The sequence below is a fragment of the Myotis davidii genome, unplaced genomic scaffold, assembly GCF_000327345.1.
Source record: "Myotis davidii unplaced genomic scaffold, ASM32734v1 scaffold449, whole genome shotgun sequence".
In the NCBI taxonomy this organism is placed as follows: Eukaryota; Metazoa; Chordata; class Mammalia; order Chiroptera; family Vespertilionidae; genus Myotis; species Myotis davidii.
In genome coordinates this window covers 2564133-2586418 of record NW_006383007.1, presented here as the reverse complement: position 1 = coordinate 2586418, position 22286 = coordinate 2564133, and the positions used below count along the sequence as shown (strand labels likewise).

The 22286-nt window shown below is 37.0% G+C and overlaps 1 pseudogene; it reads right to left on the bottom strand.

Annotated features, from left to right (window-relative positions):
• Positions 1-938: 938 nt before the first annotated feature.
• Positions 939-22286, bottom strand: part of LOC102757122 — a 28263-nt pseudogene continuing 6915 nt past the window's right edge.

The window sequence follows — 22286 nt, the reverse complement described above, 5'->3', positions numbered from 1 at the left end:
TTTCACTCATTTGCCATGCTGACAGTGCCAATACAAATTTGGCCTAAACATACAGACTCTCAAGCAACAATGTACAGCCTTTCTTTGTTCTCGATGCTAAGAGAAATAAAAGTTTAAGGGTCAAACAATACCAAATGTACAGGCTGTAAAAGCCATCCTAGAGCACTTACTAGTTTTAGCTAAGATGCATTTGGAACACTGACAAGTGATCACTTATGTACAATAACGTGAAGTAATTTTTTAAAAAAATAAAACTTTATTGAAACAATCCTGAAGAATATACCAGAACAACATGCTATTACTTTATGGTATCAACCAATTGGTTTCAGCCGGTTTGAGTCCATGTTCTAAAATGTAAAACTTAGTTATCTTTCTGTAGTCCAAGAGCTTCCTATCATGTCAGTATCTATGTTATGAAGAAATGAGACTTAGGTGAAATGTTTTTATATATCACAAATGCCTAAGACCTTGGCAGTGTCATGGAAGTCGGAGAAATGTTCATGCATAAGATTATTGCCTTAGCTGACTTAAAACTGTGCCATACAGTGGTAAATATCACCCCGTCATGAATTCTTTAAGAAAACAAACAGGTTGACAAATAGGTTAAAGGAGGCAAATGCAGCATCTGCCTCTGCAGAGGTTCTCAACCTTCTGGCCCTTTAAATACAGTTCCTCATGTTGTGACCCAACCATAACATTATTTTTGTTGCTACTGCATAACTGCAATGTTGCTACTGTTATGAATCGTAATGTAAATATCTGATATGCAGGATAGTCTTGGGCGACCCCTGTGAAAGGGTCGTTCGACTGCCAAAGGGGTCTCAACCCACAGGTTAAGAACCGCTGCTTTAGAGCTATCAACTCAGGAATTTTCTCAATTAGGAAATCTTGCAGGGGAGTTATTTTTCTTTTCCAAGATCCGGTGAGGACAACATTCCTTACTCCAGATCTGGCATTTTTTCCATCATCCCTATCTTGTGAATCATCACCTGCTCCATCTACTTCTGGTGAATCTACATCTTCATCACCACACACGTTGTCCATCATCTCAGAGAAACAATCAAAATTAGACATGTCTTCATCTGAATCATCTTCCTAGTCTTTCTAATTATTCAAGACCACACTAAGCCAGTTAAGCTTTGCCCTTTCTTTTGTTAAACTTGGCCATGATTGGGCAGCTTCTCCTTTTCCTAAACAACATAAACTTGATCTCCCAGTTATTTTATGCTGGGAATCACTTGGATCAATACCATGAAAAACACTAATTTCATTAAAATCATCACTTTCTCCAAGACAATTGAATACAGTTTGGATTTTTCCAAATTTACATTAACATTTTTACTGTCTTCAACACAAAATCCAAGGAAGACACACAGTTCCTCCGAGTGACTGTACCACTTTGCAAAAGCAGGCTGGCTGCAGGGTGAACAGGGCCTTGGTTTCCGGTGAATGTGTGGTGGACAGTGACTCCACTCCCATGGTGACTCCAGTGTTTTCCCCCTAGTGGGGCCCCTTCTCACTTCGCTCAGTCAAGGCTGCAGCACTGGGGCCCAGAGAGAGCACCACTCATGTCATGGGGAACTGCAGGGAGAAGGAGGGCTAGGGAAAGGTATCGAGGACAGAGAATGAAATGCGAGTGTGAGTGTGGGAGCGAGGTGTGCATGGGAGCCAGGGCTGGTGAACTTGTATTTTTATGTAATTTTTACATTATAGCAAATAAATAATCTATACTTAAACTTTTAATGAAAAGTAATGAAACATTTAGCACAAAATTGTGACAAGTAATTATTTAAAGTTAAAATGTTTTCAAGTGATTTAATCAATAAGAAATAAGTGAACTAGTATTTGTTTGCAAGCATTGAAGCCACTTGTGCATCTGTATGAAGAATAAAATAATCTGTTTATAGTTTTGAGGAAAGCAAACTTGAAGCAGTAGTTTTTTAAGGTAAAGTATCCTCATTTCCCCACAAATGTTTCTGTCTTCTATCCTTCCATCTGAGAAGCAGAATTTAGCTTTTATCACAGACCTTTTTTAGGAATACATGGCTGTAGTAAAATGTGTGGTTTGATCACTCTGGTACATGACACATCCATATTGTTTCCACAAAATAACACCTTAGGAGAAATTACACATCTTTATAAAGCTTTTCATATCCCTTTTCTCTCTACAGTTTTGGATATTTGGGAATTAACAGATTTGGAACAAAATTAATTAAGTACAATAGGCACAGAAAAACAATTGCTCATTATCTGCTATGCCATACCATTTTTTTTGAAGCCTCTTTGATGAGAGTAAATTTTTTGTTCTTTGAGAGCAGTCATTGAGTGCTCTACTGGGCATACAAAATAAGTAACAAAGCTGAGAAATAGGGGGAGAGATCAACCAAAGGACTTGTATGCATACATATAAGCATTGCCAATGGACACAGACACCAGGGGGGTGAGGGCATGAGCAGGAGGGGGAGGCAATGGGGGGATAAGGACACATACGTAATACATTAATCAATAAAAAAAGAAAACAAAAAAATGAAAGAAAAAAATAAACTATGTGTTTACATGTCAAAAAAAATACATGTTGCTGAAAATAATCTGGGAAAGACGTGAATTTAGGTATCTTACTCCCCTCCGTCCAACTCCAGATCCCCATTAACATGAACAAAAGTACATAAAAATAGGTCAAACATTGTATGAATACTGGAAACTTCATGCCAAAAAATATACACTCCGTTAGAAATAACATAAATGAAAGAAACTAAGTGCTGATTCCCAATATTTGATCATCATAAAAGAGTTTCCATTTTATTTGCTTTTAGATTTTTCTATATCTATTTATAAGTGAGAGTCGGACATTCCTTTCTTTATTGATTTACAAATATGGCCATTTTACATAATGTTTTGCAATGACACATTATAAATTACAGCTCTTAATCCCAAATCAACTTCTTTCAAAAATAATATTTAATTATATTAAAAAACATTGATGAAGTCCACTGGAATCACATTAGTTATGCAACATTTCATAGCTTGGTCCTACACTTAAAAATCAAATTTTATGCTCAATATACATCAAGTGGCCATATTATTATGACCACCTGACATTTGTAGGCAAATTAACTACAATTTCACGCTGAAGTTGCTAGAAGGCCAGACCATTATAAATAGGGAAGCAGGTTGTTTACCACGACAGAAGTGATTTTTTTTCTGAAGATATGGGTAAACAACGTGATTTAACAGCCTTTGAACGTGGGATATATTTGAACTTGAGTGGCCAGATTAGTTGGAAGAAGCCATCTCCATTGGATACGCCATCAACATGATAGGATGAATTTGATCAGCAACGATACTTACGTATGTTGTGCTATTCAGCCGTTGTTCCGCACGAATTAAAAGGCCCAAATCATGCCAGGAAAACATGCCCCAAACCATTACATTGTCCTCACCAGCTTGAAGGTTTGTACTCATGCATGTGGGGTGCATGCTTTCATGCTGTTTCCATCAAATTCTCACTCTACCATCTGCATGATGCAACTGGAAATGTGATTCATCAGACCACATGACTCTTTTCCAATGATCAACTGTCTAATCCTTGTGTCGAATTGGAGACGTTTTATCTTGGTACGGCAGACAGCAATCATGTTCGAAGCATGATGCGGCTTCTATATCCCATACAATGCAGTGTACGGCTAATCTGCCTACAAACGTCAGGTGGTCATAATAATCTGGCCATTCAGTGTGTGTGTGTGCGTGTGTGTGTGTGTGTGTGTGTGTGTATCCCACGTTCAAAGGCTGTTAAATCGCATTGTTTACCCATATCTTCAGAAAAAAATCACTTCTACTGTTGTGGTAAACAACCTGTTTCCCTATATATAATGGCCTGTTCCTCTAGCAACTTCAGCGCGAAATTATAGCTAATTTGCCTACAAATGTCAGGTGGTCATAATAATCTGGCCACTCAGTGTAAGTTTGTACTATATGAATGTGCTATAAGATTTTCATAAAGAAGAGTTTATAATTGAAAATTACATAAAATTTCAGCACCATAGTCACCAAAATAAATTAACAAGTGAAGAATGATGATGGCCTGGTTAGAATACAACCATAACATATCATTAAATAAATTAAAAGCAGAAACATTTCTAGAAAGTTTCTACTTAAATTTTATACTGATATATATATATATTAGGTGTTTCCATTACAATATCTTACCATTAATATAGTTGTCTAAGATTTTTATATTCTCAAAGATACATTTCTACTTTCTCACCAAATTTTAGGCAAAAGAGTCTGTGAGTCTTTCAATTAAATATGCCCTATTGTTTCAGCAAGGCTAATAAAGAGTCATCTTGTTCAGATAAATAACTCTAGAGCAATTAGTTAGTCCCAGCTGATGACTGATTTTATAATATTAGTTGAATATTGGGTGGGATGCATGGAAACCTACCAGAATTTTCCTAGGCTCTTTGCCAGAGAGAATTCTTGTCAAGAAAAACAGTACTGTGATTTCAACTTTGAACTCTGAACTGTACATTGTGTGAACTTGTCAAACACTCAGCCCACAAATAACCTCATGCTCTTTCTGAAAAACTTGCCAAATGCAATGAATCTGATTTAGTGGAAAAAAGTGTTTAAGGCCAAGAAAAATACACACATTGTGTATAGAGTGTCAATAATTTTGGAAATATTAGTTTACCTCAATTCATGATTTCATTTTAAAAGAATGCAGTGTTGTTTCTGCTAAAATATTTTTACCATAATTAGTTCATTTATCTCCCAAGGAAACATTGTCTTCATATATTACTACATTTGTACATTATTTTCTTATACTAATTAATTCAGATGGTTAAGACATGATGCTACTAAAATCAAGGTTTCTGATTCTACACCCATTCCCATGCAGATCACTTAAATTATTAAAATTACACCCCATGACCTAAATCCTGCCCATACCACTTTATAGGTCAAATAAGGCCCCTCTACCACCTCCTTGAACCACATGGTCCTGGGGCTTCAATAAAGTTTCCCTTTCATTGACTGGAGCAGTAAATATATATATGACCTAAATATACCAATTAAAAGACAACGAATGGCAAAGTGAATTAAATACCATCGACTAATTATACGCTGTTGGAAGGGCTAAAAGAATAATTTTTCCCTCCCACCTTGTAAGTTCTTCTGGCTGGGCTAATAAATTAACAGAGATAGATTAACAGGAGAAACTACATAAAGTTTATTATGAATGTATATGCCCTGGGTGCCTCAAGATATGAGACCCCCAAACGCATTGGAAGTTGAGATTTATATGCCATTTTGGACAAAGGACAAGGAAGGAATGGAGATCTGGGATTTCAAAGGGAAAGCAGGCAAGTCACAGGTAGACACAAAATTGACAATGGGACAGAGGAGACTATAGCAGAATAGGTTTTCACATGGATCCTTCTTTGCCCACCATACTTCAAATAGGCTAAGGTAAAAATGCTAACCACTTCTGGTTTGGCACTGCCAAATTCAAATCAATTTTTTTATTCAAATAAACTGTTGAAATTTTTAATATGCCTCAGTTTATCTCTTAATAGTGGTCCCTCAAAATTGGTCACATTTTTTTTCTCAGTATTTCTTGTTTCATTGCTTCTAATGATTAAAGGCCAGTGAGTGGTAAAAGCATCCTTGCCTGTAACTCACTACCAGAGTATGTAAAAATAAAGTTAGTTTCATAATATTTCTGCCAGATGTATAAACATTTATAGTTCTGTAAACTAGCCCTTGGGCTCTCCAGCAAGAGCCTCATATTAAAGATGGATTCGGAGACAAACAGCATTCTGTGGGCAAGATTAGCTGATCTCAGCGTCCCCCTCCTTTATGCAGTAAAATAAAGGACTGAAGAAAAGTCTACAGATCTGTGTCAATCTAAAGAGATTAAGCTGTTGGATGCCCCCACTTTTCTTACCCCATTCACACAAAGTAGTGGTGCTTGGACAGTTTCTACCCAACCCACCTATCTTGAAAGCTCCTATTTCATCAATGAAAAATTATGTCTAACATCACTTATGCTAGTTAAAATAATTTACCATCTCATTTTATCCATATAGCCAACCTCTTAGTAGCTATTACCATTGCCCCCATTCTATATATGAGAAAACCAAGGCTTAGAGCTATTAATACCTTCCCCATTGATATCCTGTTATTAAGTGAAATCAAGTTGCAAACTCAGATACCTTAGGACCAAATGTCTGCTCTTAACCATTTTGGACCCACTGATTCTATGTTTAATAAACACTCCAGGCCCCTTCCCCTGGAGATTCTGATTCGGCAGGCCTGGGGGACCCAAAAATCTACTAAGCAAGGGAACCTCCAAGAAGGTTCCATGAATAGGCAAGTTTGGGAAATCCCACACTATGCTATGCTGAATCTCTAAAAATTATAACATAAATGTAACCTAAATGCTAATATAATATGTAACCTAAATTCATATATTCTGGCTTTTAGATTCACTTTTTTTATGAAGATGAAGAATAGCAGATAGTCTTTAACTTTCGTATATTTTCCACCTTTTAGAAAATTGTTAGTGAACTCCATATCCACAGCCTTCCAGAAAACATAGCAAAACATAATATAATGGTCATATTAAACATAAACACACACACAGGAGCCCAGCCAGTGTTGCTCAGTGGTTGAGCATCAACCCATGAACCAGGAGGACATGGTTCAATTCCCAGTCAGGGTTGCAGGCTCAATCCCCAGTAGCGGGAGTACAGGAGGCAGCCAATCAATGATTTTCTCTCATCATTGATGTTTCTATCCCTCTCTGCCTCTCCCTTCCCCTCTCTGAAATCAGTAAAAACATATTTTAAAAAAAATTAAAAAATAAAGAAAGAAAAATAATGGCTAATAAGAATAACACTTTTTTCTTTCATAATTTGCTTTAAAAAATAACTGAAGTAATCTCTATTAAATAATTATTGAATATATTTAGGTAAATAAATGTGGAAACAGTTAACATGTTAAATGTCAGACTGCTTCTAAAAAATCAAATTAAAAAATACTAAAGCTCTAGGAACTCTATTAACTGTCCTTGATGCTATTGGTGAAGAAGAAGAATTTTTCCTCTATTCTCCTAGATTTTTGGCCAAGACCGCTCCATGTAATAAAAAAACATATTAATAGGAGAAAAATAAACAAAAGTTCAATATTCTGTATACCCCCTATATATAAGAGTTAGACCCAGGAAAACTGAGTAACTCCCTAGAATGACCCAAGCCACCACCTTAAATACCATCTCCAGCTACAGATAAAATAAGATGTTATGAGGGAGGGGAGTCAGTTATGGGAGGTTATCAGGCAAAGCAAGGTAAACAAGGATAAGAATGTTATTCAGACTAAGGCCATTGCCTCTCCATTGATGAGAGTTTCTAGAGATTTAACCCTCCTCCTCTTCCTGTCTTGGAGAGGGAGACACCCTTAACAAATAAGAGATTTCCCTTATAAATGTAAATATCCCTTACAAAAGGGTAGCTTCCACTAAGTGTTCAGAGCTTTTCTGGCATCTGCTGCTTCTTAAAAAATAATCAGCTCACGATACTCCTAATACCAAAGAAGCGTATTTGGGGTAGCAAATTCCGTTCCCCTTCACTGGTCAATTTTGTTAAATATACTGATGTTATAAAAATTTTAATATATATATAGTTATTGACTAAATGATCCTTTTCTCTATATTTGCACAAAAATACAACTTCATCTAACATTCAGACACACACACACACACACACACACACACACACACACACAGAATTTCTACTGAGATCAACTTCCTTCCAGCTTGATTACCAGACATTTTCACTTTAAATTAAGTGTCTGCTATTTTTATACAAGACTATAATCATCCCCAAGTGTAAAATCACTATTCAGGCCATTCAACACTGTATTTTTTACAAAAAACTCCACAATAAAGGTAATGTTTTTAAACAGTGAATATGTAACAAGGCAGCATTTGATTAAAATTCAATACATTATCTCTTTCAAATTTTATTACTGCAGGTGCAGAACACAACTGTTCAGAGACTTGCTAAGGGCAAAGTTCCCTTTCATTGAAAACAATTCTGTTTATACACCTGTGTTTACAAAGATTCTAAATGAAAAGACCTAGGAACAGATAATGGAACAAGAAATAACACTAAACATTGTCTTCACAGAAGCCTAAATCAGTCCTTCCCCAAAGAAAGGAAGGAGAAAAATCCTTGTATCTAGCAAAGGTATCCCCAGAGATGCGTGTGTTCTCAAAACATTGTGTGTGGTAATAAATGCATTAGATTATAAGGGGGAAATATTTTTGTCACTCCCTAATGGAGAAATAGTTACCAGGAGCAAGAGTTAAGAATTTGCTCTGTGTCATTTGTTATATAGTTATCACTTTCAATTCCACAGGTATGTATTAAGTACCTATTATTCATTCAACAAATATTTATTGAGAGCCTACCATATGGTATACAATGTAAAAAAAATCATGAGAAATTATGGGATAGGCTTTGCAAGATGTAAAAAAAAAATGACATAGAAAATAAAAATGCTAAGTACAGCCTATAATCCAATTACTATTACAAGGCGCACTAAACACCAGCTACCCAGAATAATCCCCAAAATTATGACAATTCAAAGAGAAGTAGAGAGAGGTACACTGATGCAGTAAAAGCTTGTAGTGTCTTCCTTATGCCTGTGACTATCCTATGCCAACTTACTTGTTTGAATATTTTTTCTTTTTTTTTAATTTAAAATTTTAAACACCCAAAGAGTGAGAATAGTATATTAAGTCCCCCAAGCAACCACTACCCAGCTTCCACAATTATCAATGTCTTCTGTCAATCATTTTATCTGTCATCTCATTCTTCCCCTCCCCTCCTATGTTAAAGGAAATCTCACATGTCATATCAGTTCATACTTATCTCTAACAAAGACTTAGAACACCTGTGCACATATTATATTATTCTCACACGACAATTTATTACAACATTTATTTTCTTAAAAACAATTCAAATTCAGCCCTATCTGGTTTGGCTCAGTGGATAGAGTGTAGTGTGCTGACAAAAGGGGCCTAGATTCAATTCCAGTCAAGGGCACATGCCCCGGGTTGCAGGCTCGATCCCCAGTGGGGGATGTGCAAGAGGCATCCCTCATCATTGATGTTTCTATCTTGCTCTCCCACTTCTTTCCTCTATAAAATCAATAAAAATATATTTAAAAAAGAAAAAGAAAAACAATTCAAAATTAAATTCCTTTTTACTATATAATACTATCTTGTCATTAATCTTTTTCACCTACTTAATTTACCTTACTTACTGAATTTTTTACTTGCCTTATTTGACTTAATATTCTACAAGGATTTGATTATAGAATTGATTTCACTTTGAAATTTCTCAAAACCATATTTTTTAAGTATATTTTTATTGATTCCAGAGAAGAAGGGAGGGAGAGATAGAAACATCAATGATGAGAGAGAATCATTGTGCATGCCCACACTCCTGCAACCCCCTACTGGGGATCAAGCCCACAACCTGGGCATGCGCCCTGTTGGGGGATTGAACTGTGACCTCCTGGTTCATAGGTTGATACACAACCACTGAGCCATGCCGGTCAGGCTAATACAAATTCTTTCATGCTGAATCCATCATTCCTTAGGAAGCTGCCTCATCCCTGGTGCCACCCATGAATGCTAGTTCACAATGACTCTCAAAAGATAACATTGTACTATATTGGTGATAAACACAAAAGCAACTTTTACCCAGAGCCTGCAGGAAAGTGTGAATGATAATTCCCTTTCTGGCCATGTGAAATCTATCTTTGGGATTTTATAATGCAGAACAAACATCTTCCAGTAATTCCTCTTCTTCAACTCCTCAGGCTATCATCACTGCATTCCTAGAATGCGATCTTACGTGTTAAAACTTCAACCCCATCTTCCACACACCACCATAAGTGGGCAGATAAGGGGAAGAGCCATGGGCAGAGAGAGAAGAGCCTGCTGGAGCAAGGAACGTCCCTCTCTTCCAACATGGCTTAAGGCAAACCAGGGTTCCTTTTCAGGTTTCCTTTTTTCCTTTCATTCATTTGTTCAGCAAATATTTGTGGAAAATTTCTTCTTGCCTGACACTGCGCTCTTTACTTTTCCACTGCTTTCTGACTCACCTGTGCTCCCCTCCCCCACCCCCATTTTACTGAGCTATAATTGACATAACAGTGTTGTAAGAGTTTAAGGTATACAGTATAATAGACTTGCACAGATTGTGAAATGATTACCACAATAAGTTTAGTTAATATCTGTTAATATCTATTATCTTATATAGATACAAAAAAGGGGAAAAATGTTTTTCCTTGTGACGAGAAGTCTTAGGATTTATTCTCTTAATAACTTTCAAATACACCACACAGCAGTGCTAACTACAGTCATCATGTTGTACATTATATCCCCAGTACTTATTTATCTTATAACTGGAAGTTTGTACTTTTGATCACCTTCCTCCAATTTCCCTCCCTCCCACCTCTGGTAACCACAAATGTGATCTATTTTTTAAAAAATAATTTTTTCTTTTCTGGCTTCTTTTTTATTTAGATTCCACATATAAGTGAAATCACACAGTATTTGTCTTTATCTGATTTATTTCACTTAGCATAACGCTCTCAATGTCCATCCATGTTGTCACAAATGGCAGGATTTTCTTCTTTTTTATGGCTCAATAATATTCTATTTTATATTGTCAGGGCCCAGAGCAGCCCACACCAAAATATTCCACAATGGCATATCATTACCCGAATTAAAGTTACTTGACAGCCGGTGTAAGAAGAGTACATTAACCACTCCCCCTTGTCTCTTTGAATGCAGGAAATAAATCTCCCCGGAGTCAACCTCCTCACTAGAGCTAAGAGATCCATGGCCCAAGAGCCTGTATAAACAAACCTTGTCTCTTTATTAATTTACTACGGAGGCCAAACTTTGGATTCCTCACTAATGAATACCCAAACCTTGGATTCCTTTCTAATGAGCACTAACTTTTTCTTTGTCCTGTCAATTCTTCACAAATGTATTATTTCTTTGTCTAGAAAAGTATCAAATGCTGGCTGACTAGTTCATCGTTTCTCATTTCTTGGAGTATTATTGATGATTCTCCTATGTGTACACATTGTATTTTTTCCTACTGTTAATTTGATCTTGTGTCAATCTTATTATTAGTTCAGCCATAAAAACTTAAGAAGGGGAAAATTCTCCCCTTTTCCTGACAATATGTATGAACTACTTTTTCTTTATCCACTCATCTGTCAATAAATACTTAAGTTGTTTCCATGCCATGGCTATTGTAAATAATGCTGCAATGAACATGGGGGTGCAAATATATCTCTTTGACATAGTATTTTTGTTTTCTTTGGATACATTCCCAAAAGTAGAATTGCTGGATCATATGATAGTTCTATGTCTAGTTGGGTTTTTTTTGTTTGTTTGTTTGTTTTTTGAAGAACTGCCATACTGCTTTTCGTGGTGTCTGTATCAATTTAAAATCTCACCAACAGTGCACAGGGTCCCCTTTTCTCCACATCCTCACCAACATTTGTTATCACTTGTCTTTTTTTATCATGGCCATCCCAAAAGGCAGGAGATGATATCTCATTGTGGTTTTGATTTGCATCTCCCCAATGATTAATAATGTTGAATACCTCTTCATGTACTGTTGGCCATTCATATATCATATGTGGGAAAATGTCTGTTCAAATCCTTTGCCCAAGTTTAATTGGATTATTTGATTTTTTGCTAGAGTTGTATGAGTTCTTCATATATTTTAGCCATCAGCCCCTTATCAGATATATGATTTGCAAATAATTTTTCCCATTGTAGGTTGCCTTTTTGTTTTGATGATTATTTCTTCTGCTCTGCAGAGGTTTTTTAGTTAGATGTAGTCCCACTTCTTTATTTTTATTTTTGCTTGTGCTTTAGGTATCAGATCCAAAATCATTGCCAAAACCTCAAGAAGGTTTTTTTCCATGTTTTTTACTAGGAGTTTTATGGTTTCTGTTCTTTAATCCATTTGAGTTCATTTTTATGAGTGATGTAAGATAGGAGTCTAGTTGCAATTTTTACAAGTGAATATCCAATTTTCCCAGCATCATTTACTAAAGAAATGATCTTTTCTCCATTGGGTATTCTTGGCAAATGTTAGTTTATAATATAGAATATTTCTTAAAATAATGTTTTCAAAAATATTAGATAAGTTATCAGTAAATGTTAATTATTTAGAAAGCTGCTATACCAAGACCACAAAATGTCATAAAGTACTAGATATATTGGTTTCCTAATTTATCAACATAGAAATCAGTTTGACTTTAAACTGGTTTAAAATCTAACTTTAGTTATTTATTCTACGATTGCATATGACAATATATAAAGTACCATGCTAAGGATTAGGAGAGGAGCAGGGGACTAAAACATAGCCTGTGTCCTCAAGGAGGCTATAATCTAATAAAAGTTCTAAAAACCTTACATAAGCAATGACAATGCAAAACTGAATGTGACTTATTAGTAGAAAATACAGATAAAATAATATTATGTCGCCCACTGGTGTGGCTCAGTGACTGAGTGTGAACCTATGAACCAGGAATTCAAGGTTCAATTCCCAGTCAAGGCACATGCCTGGGTGGCAGGCTCCAGCCTCAGTAGGGGGTGTGCGGGAGGCAGCCTATCAATGATTCTCTCTCATCATTGATATTTCTATATCTCTCTCCCTCTCCCTTCCTCTCTGAAATCAATAAAAATATCTATTTAAACAAGTAATAATATGTCATGAGATCCCAGAAGAAAAGTTGTATAGCACTATCAAGGTATATCAAGGAAGGCTTCCAGAAGTGTTTCAGTATCTATGAGTTTGTTCCTATTTTGTTTATTTTGTCCTTTAGATTATACATATAAGTGAAATCACATGGTATTTGTCTTTGTCTGACTTATTTCACAATATCACAATATCACAAAAGCAAGATTTCATTCTTTCTTATGGCCTAGTATTTATTATTCCATTGTCTGTACAAACTGGTAGTTACGAACTAGTCACGGAGATGTAAATTGGAAATATAGTCAATAATATTGCAATAAGTATTTATGGGGCCATGTGGGTACTTGAAATATCAAGGAGACCACTCTATAAAGTATATTATTATCTAACCACTATGCTGTACATCTGAAACCAATGTAGAGTAGCACTGAATGTAAACTATAATTGAAAGTTTTAAAAATAAAAATAAAATTAAATACAAAAAACAAATGGTTTCACCTGGCCTTTGAATGATGGACAGGATTATATGTAGGGAGATTAAGAGAGAGGTCATTTTAGTGAGAGCAAAGTTGTGCCTGGCACAGAGCAGGCCCCAACACATAGTTACTCAGCAAATGAACAAACAGGCATATGAAAAGGCATAGAAGGAAGCCAGCCCATAGCCCATGGGAGGTACAGGGGGCAGTTCATGTGGGTGAATGTGAATACAAAGAGAGGTTGTGGGGAAATAAGAAAAGTAGGCTGGCGCAACGGGTGACGAGAAGCTAGACAGAAGGCACAGTAGAGCTGTGTTTTAGTGAGACAAAAACAGGACATGAAAATCTAAGGGTGGAGACAAGTGTTTGGAGCCACATTATTGTGGGGCACATAACCATTTCCTACATCATAATGCATTGCCCTGCATTCTGGGGGTGAAGTACTGACCCTTTAATGTATGGAATATGAAACACAATTGGATTTCAAATTTCCACCCAAATGTGAAACTAATCCTTCTCTAATAGTAAACATGGCCTATAGTGTCAAAATATAAACACACATATACACACACACACACTCACACACACACTGCCACCTGGAGGAAAGTCCATCACTATGACGTCAGAGCATTTACCCTTCATCTCAGTTCCCAGTTTGGGGCTACTTTCCTGTTGGTAAGCTGCTGGTGATAGAAGTCCTGCCCCCGTGCTTTTCTTTCCCAAAGGTCAATGTTTTGAGCCTCTACCAAATCCCCAGGCTGTAACTTCTACACATGGGAAATCATTATAAATTAATCTTTAAGTCAGTAATTACAACACGATGATACAATTCATAAAATATCTTGACATATTATCTGGTTTGCTCAATATAATAGCATCTTTTGAGAATTGTCTTCATTTTACTCAAATCAGTAATTGGTAGGATAAACTTTATGGAAAGATCTTGAAATGTCATAGAGAAAATTGCTTTATTTTATTTCCGACTAGAGGTGTGGTGCATGAATTCATGAATGGATGGGGTCCCTTGGCATAGCCTGCAGGGATTGGGCTGCAACTGGCAGTCCAACGCGGCCTGGGGCTCCCACTCTCCCCAGCCCCGCTGTGCCTGCCATGGGCTCGCGCCCAGTCAGTCCTGATCAGGAGAGGCTCACGCCACCGCAGCGGTGCTCACCAGCCATGAGCCCTGCATCTGGTGCCCATCCTGAAGGGAGTGGGGGTGGTGGGATGCCCTTGCCAGTCCAGGATCTGGATCCATCCCACTGACGTTCGCGCCAATTGTGGGGAGCCACCTGGTGGCCACTTTTATATCATTTCTTCCTTGTGGAGGGTCTAGGGAGGGGAAGCACCACAGTGCCTGAGGCCAACTTCCAGTAGGCCAGAGGCACAGGCCAATTGGTGACTGGCCAGCTCTCCAGAGATTGGACCTGCAGGACTACTGAGGGAGGGAGTGGCTCCCGCTGGACTGGTGAGCCGCCGGGACGGGTCAGTCAGCTGAGCAGCGCTCCCACTGTGGGAGTGCACTAACCACCAGGTAACAGCTCCTGTGTTGAGCGTCTGCCCCTTGGTGGTCAGTATGCATCATAGTGACCGGTCAACAGTCGTTAGGTTGTTTGGTCAATTAGGCTTTTATATATATAGATGGGCAAAAATGTGTAGATTTAAAATGTCATTTAAATGAATAATCCTGCCACTAATACCTATAGTGAGATTCTGTAATATCTATGCCTACTTTTAACATGTTTTCAAACACATGTCCTAAATTATAAATCTTCGAGGAAAAGATAGTACATACTTTATCAAAACCTAACAAAAAAAGTAAAAATGAAAAAAAAAATATATATAGTAAATTATAGTCAAAACACAGAGTCTTGACATATGTAACACAACCAAATTTTTTTAAATTTCTTTATTAAGGTATTACATATGTATCATTACCCGCCCATAACACCCCCTCCCCCAACTCATGCCCTCGTCCCCCTGTTGTCTGTTTCCATTGGTTAGGTTTATATGTATGCATACACGACCTTTGGTTGATCTCTCTCCCTTATCCCCACACTCGCCTACCTTCCCTCTAAGGTTTGATGGTCTGATTGATGTTTTCTGTCTCTGCATTTTTTTTTGTTCATTAGTTTATGTTCATTATATTACATAAATGAGTCAGATCACATGATATTTATCTTTCTCTGACTAGCTTATTTTGCTTAGCATAATGCTCTCCAGATCCATCCATGCTGTTGCAAATGGTAAGAGCTCTTTCTTTTTTTTTACCACAGCGTAGTATTCCATTGTGTAGATGTACCACCATTTTTAATCCACTCATCTGCTGATGGGCACATTTTGATTGTCATCTCTCAGATGATTAGTGACTTTGAGCATGTTTTCATATGTCTCTTGGCCTTCCTTCTGTCTTCTTTCAAAAAGTATCCATTTAGGTCCATTGCCCATTTTTGGGTTGGGTTGTTTATCTTCATTTTGTTAAGTTGTATGAGTTCCCTGTAAATGTTGGAGATTAACCCCTTCCCCAGCAGAAACATGTATACTCGTTTTCACAAAATGTTCTTTTTCAGTCGTCGACGAGTATACTAAGAAAATATGGTAAAACAATATGGTTTATAGGAAGACGAGTTACAAGCTGTTTTCATAACCAGCATCAAAAATACTATATAGAACCAAAATAAAAAAATTAGTCTGAAAAAGAAACGTTTTTAACAAAAGAATTGTTGGGGAAGGGGTTAAACCCTAATCGGTGATAACATTTGCAAGTATGTTCTCCCATGCAATGGGTTTTCTCACACAACCAAAATTTTAAATGGCAAAGTCAAATGGAACGTCATAAAGATACCCCATAAGTAAGCTGTTTCTGATATAACTTTTTAAAAATAACTCTGGGGTGTCAGGTTTCCTAAAATGTGGGTATCAGCTGGTTTTCTAGCATTTATACTAGAGACAATTTGTACTTGCTTTCAGCAACCATTGGAGAAAAGAATGTTTTTCAAAAAGCCAATAGAGAGAGAATAAGAAGAAGCCACAGACTTGAAGAAAACATTTGCAAAAAGCACATCTGATAAAGAACTATTTTCCAAAACATACAGAGAACTCTTCAAATTAAATAACAGGAAAACAAACAACCTGATATATTTTTTAAAAATGATCCAAATATCTTAACAGATACTTCTCCAAAGAAAATAAACAGATAGCATCTGAAATGATGCTCCACATCATACATCATAAGGAAAATGCAAGTTACAAAAACGATAGGATAACACTATACACCTATTAGAATATAGATAACCCAGAACACTGACAGCACCAAATGCTGGAGAGGATGTGGAGCAATAGGAACTCTCATTCATTGTTGGTAGAAATGCAAAAAGGTACAGACACTTTGCAAGACAGTTTGGCAGTTTGTTACAAAACTTAACATACCCTAACCATATGATCCAACAATTATACTCCTCGGCATTTACCCAAAAGAGGTAAAAACTTAGGTCCACACAAAAACATGCACAGTGATGTTTTAATCATAATTGTCTGCTTTAATCATAATTGACAAAACTTAGCAGCAACTGAGATGCCATTAGATAAATGAATAAATAAACAAACTGTGGTACATCATGACAATGGAATATCATTCAGCACTCAAAACAAAACAAAACAAAAAAACACGAACTTTTGAGCCATGAGAAAACATGGAAAAAACATAAATGCAAATTGTAAGAGAAAGAAACCAATCTGAAAAGGCTGCATACTGTTGTATAATTACAACAATATGACATTCTGGAAAAGGCAAAACTATGGAGACAGTAAAAACATGAATGGTTGCCAAGGGTGGAGGAATGGATAAATATGCAGAGCACAGAGGTTTTTTAGGGAAGTGAAAATACTCTGTATGATACTGTAATAAAGGATACATGTCATTATACATTTGTCCAAATCCATTGAATGTACAACATCCAGAGTGAACCATAATGCAAACTATGAATTTGGGGTGATTATGATGTGTCAATGTAGGATTATCAATTGTTACACCTGTACCACTCTAGTAATGAATGTTAACATTCGGGAGGCTGTGCATGTGTGGGTTACAGTCAAATTTCTCTCAATTTGGCTGTAACCCAAAAACTCCTGTAAAAAAATAAATCATTAAATAACATACAATATGATAGGATATATAGGATAGGATAGGATACATAGGATAGGATATGACATGAGAAAAACAAAATTCAAAAATTTGCTTCATTCAGATTGAATATGTTGAGATAGGATTAATGTTATACAAATTAGTAATCCACTATACAGATGGCAGTAATTTTTTATGTATTTTATAAATTTTTACAAGAGTATTTTTTTATTTAGCCTCTTTTGCAGTATAGATTTGGTTGGGGGAAAACTCAAGAACAGAAAATTAGTAGCAACTTCTCAGTCTCTTAAGTCATATTTCAGGCTGGAACCATACTTTAGCTAATCTAGAAAAATTGCCAAATTTTCATTATATATGTTGTCACAGCCACAACTATAATACCAAGTAATAGTAATGATAGAGTTAAATTTTCATTTTACCTGGACTTAAGTTAGAAAATATTTATGGTACAATCACTACCCTTTTGTTAGGTGAATATTTTTATAAAGACATAACCCATATCTTTATAATGTTATGAATTTTATCCAAATTCATTCTATAGAATTATTACTTCAGTACATCAGTGTTCCAGCCAGTAGTCAAAATCATAGGGTCAAAATGGTAAACCAAGTGTCACTCTTTATGGTCCTTACCAAAAACATATATGAAACTATTCACATAAAATATAAACACCAAAATGAAGAATACATAGAACTAAAATAACTATGTTAAGAAATTCCTTTAAGCTACCCCAAGAGTAGTTCCATATGGATGTTGGAGGTGCTGGGGGCTAGAAATAGAAGATGAAACCTATTAGGATCTATTATATACCCTTCAGAGGATGAGGCAGGGAGGGTTCCATGACCTTGACAATACTTTAGCCACAGCATTACTCCTGCAACTGTTTTATCCTGTGGAACTGCACATGAGATTTTATTTGTAAGAAGATTCTCTGCTGAAGGGAAGAAGAAAAAACTTTGAAAAATCACAAGTTGTCAAAACCACAGTGAGATGTTAGCTCACAGCTATTAGAATGGCTATATCTATACTAATCTATGCTAATAAAAGGGTAATATGCTAATTAGACCAGGAGACCTTCTAGAAGTCCTTCCAGACAAAGCCATGGTGGAGGGGCCAGGGTGGGCAGTTGGGGGTGAGCAGGCCAGCAGTGGGTGGCAGTTGGGGGTGATCAGCCTGGCAAGGGGGGCAGTTGGGAGTGAGAAGGCTGGTGGGGGGGCAGTTGGGGGTGATCAGGTTGGCAGCCAGAGTGGTTAGGGGAAATCAAGCAGGCAGGGAGGTGAGTGGTTAGGAGCCAGAGGTCCCAGATTGCAAAAGGGATTTCCAACTGGGCCTAAACCGGCAGTCGGACATCCTCCGAGGGGTCCCAGATTGGAGAGGGTGCAAGCCAGGCTGAGGGACACCCTCCCCCGTGCACAAATTTTGTGCACTGGGCCACTAGTATATATATATATATATAAAAGCCTAATATGCAAAGTGTCCCCTCAGGAGTTCGACCAGGAGACTGGGAGTTCTCTCGCTTGCTATGACATGTGCTGAACAAAAGGGGGCAGCGTGGAATGAAGGAAGGCCCCAGCTGGTGGCTGGCAGCTGGGGAAGGGAGACTCCAGTTGGCAGCCAGAAGGCTCTGATTGGCCCTGATTGCTAGCCAGGCCTAGGAACCCTACCCATGCATAACTTTCATGCACTGGGCCTCTAATTATCAATAAGACAAAAAAAAAAGAAGTATTGGGATAGCATGTGGAGAAAAGAGAGTCCTCATCCACCATTGGTGTGAATGCAAATTAGTGCAGCCACTATGGAAAAAGATATAGAGTTTACTCAACAAATTAAGACTAGAACTACCATATGACCCAGCAGTTCCTGAATATTTACCTGAAAAATATGAAAACACTTATTTGTAAGGATATATTCATTGGATCATTATTTGCAATAGCCAAGACAAAGAAACAATCTAAGTACATGGCAGATGATTGGATAAAGATGTGTGATCTCACACTCAACACACACACACACACACATTGGAAAACTACTCAACCATAAAAAGATAAAATACGGCCATTTGCAACAACATGGATGGATCTTGAGAGTATTATGCTAAGTGAAATAAGTCAGAAGGAAAAGGACAAAAACTGTATGATTGCACTCATGTGGACTATAAAACAAAAAGTAACAACAAACTAATAAAAGAGAAAAATCATAGATACAGACAACAGAATGGTGGTTACCAGAGGGGAAGTGTGATGGGGAAGAGATAAATGGGTAAAGAGGCCAAATAAAGGGTGACTGAAGGAAACCAGACTTTGTGAAGTGAGTATACAATAGAGTACATCAACATCATATTATAATATATACCTGAAAATTATATGATGCTATTAATCAATGTTACCCCCAATAAATTTAATTTTTTTAATTAAACATTTTTAATCACAAGTTGAAACCAATCGCTCAATTATACTTCCATTTGAAGTTACTAAGCTATTATTCCAAAGGCTGGAATTTACTCAATTTAATCAAAAACAGTACTAAATATGAAGAGTGTTTTCTTTAACACACAAATATTAACACTACTAGAGGCTCAGTGCATGAAATTCTTGCACAGGTAGGGTCCCTAGGCCTGGCTGGTGATCAGGACCATCACTTGGGCCTTCCGGCTGCTGGCCAGGGCCTCCCTTCCACAGCTGCCAGCTGCCGGCCAGGGCCTTCCTTCGTTCCATGCTGCCCCCTGGTGATCAGCACACATCATAGCAAGAGAACGAACTCCTGATCTCCCAGTCGAACTCCCAAGGGGACAATTTGCATATTAGGCATATATATATATACTTTTGACTCTTAAACACTTTAATACTCCGTTTTAAATCTTGAGGTTGGGAAATGCATATCCATTGCATTGTCTAATCACCATCCCAATCAACTGAGATGACTTTAACTAGGTATTTGATAAAAGAGTGAATAAACAGATGGGTGGATAAGTATATGTATCAAGGTGCTGTCTCTTGATGTTCATAATCCACCATGTAACTGAGCTATGTATCTACATGTTACTGTATTCCTCAGAATCTCCATGGGCAAAAGCTGCTGGGAAATAAGTCCCTATTTCTCAAACTGTACACTGTCTGTGCCCACACATTTCATAGTTATCCTATTTAATACAAATCCTTTAGCTCTCGCTCCATAAGCAAGGTCCATAGCACCATACTTGCCGTATCAAAATGAATCTCTCTCTCCTCTGTGCTTCTGGAATATGTTGTTTATACTTCTCTTGTACCAGTTGGCACATTCTGCTTTACGCAATACATTTATTTGAATTTATGGGTTACTCTCCTCTCTGTATTGTAAGTTCCTTAACAAAGGGATTTTTCGCACTTAACTTTTATCCCAACACCTGTCATGCAAAATACATTCACTTAGTAGCTTATAACAAACATATATATTTATTTGAATTGTAAAGGTGTTATGATTAGTGCTTAATAAGCAAATAGTAAGAACTGTATGTTGATTCAGTCTATTAATCAGAAATAAGGTGCAGGAAAGCTTGGGACAATTGAAATGACCATTAGGAGATTCTGCATAGGCAAGTGGTCTCCAATAGAGAGACAGCTCAGTATGAGACTTAAAGCATTGGCACTAGTTTGCCTGGGCGTGGATGCTAACTCTTCCATTTCCTAGCTGGGTGAGTTGCTTAACCTCACCCAGCTAGGGTGACTAAGTTTCTTATTCCGTATAAGGGGTCTAATAGAGCCCTTAAAACTCAGAGGATGATTATGAAGATTAGATAATACCTGCAGAGCATTTATTTTAATACCTGTCATATTGTCATACAGAAAGCAAACCACTGCACAGAATACACCATAAACAATGCCCTCTGGGGGCACTGATAGTGAATTATTACTAATTCAATATATAGCTGTTCTCTCTTACTCTTTACTGTGAAGTAAAATAAGTCTAAATTATGGAATGCTAAAGAGAAACTGGGCAAAGAGAAAATAACACTCAAAGGTTCAACACATCTTTGCTTGATAAGCTTCCCAAGAATCAGATGATTTCACAGCAACAAAACACTAACAACAACAACAAAAAATGGTGAAAGAAGTCACACTTCTACTACCCTAACAAAATAAAAGTGCATAGTACGTAACCCAGATTCTTAAAAACTTTTTCTTTGAATAAACAAGTAAGAAAGGTACCATGATCCTAAAAACCAGATAAATGTTGTAGCACGTTAATTGCTAATTTTAATTTTAAAATATTTTAATATCCCATTTATCTATCTGGATATTCCCAGAATTGTTTTTTATTAGAAAGACAAAGATTCAGATTAAGTTAATTCTAAACAAACTTTAAGCAGTGATAACATTAAATGAAGTGATGATTGAGAACAGTTAAGAATCAGTGAATTAAGCAACAAATTATTCATATGTTACTATGCAAATTTCCTATAGTTATATTATCATTTTATGATTACCTCAATGGTAGAAGTTTTCAATATTCCATGTCACTCAGGCCTTTCATAAGTCTAGATCAGTGGTCGGGGAAACTGCGGCTCGCGGGTCACATGCGGCTCTTTGGCCCCTTGAGTGTGGCTCGTCCTAAGCCTTTGGAGTACCCTAATTAAGTTAATAACAATGTACCTACCTATATAGTTTAAGTTTAAAAAATTTGGCTCTCAAAAGAAATTTCAATCGTTGTACTGTTGATATTTGGCTCTGTTGACTGAGTTTGCCGACCACTGGAGATGCTCAAACTCAAAAACTTATTTGAATTGTAAAGCTTTTATGATTCATGAAGCCACCACTCAATTGTCCTAATTATGGATCAAACTAGGGGCCCGGTGCATGAAATTCGTGCACTGGGTCTGGGGGGGGGGGGTCT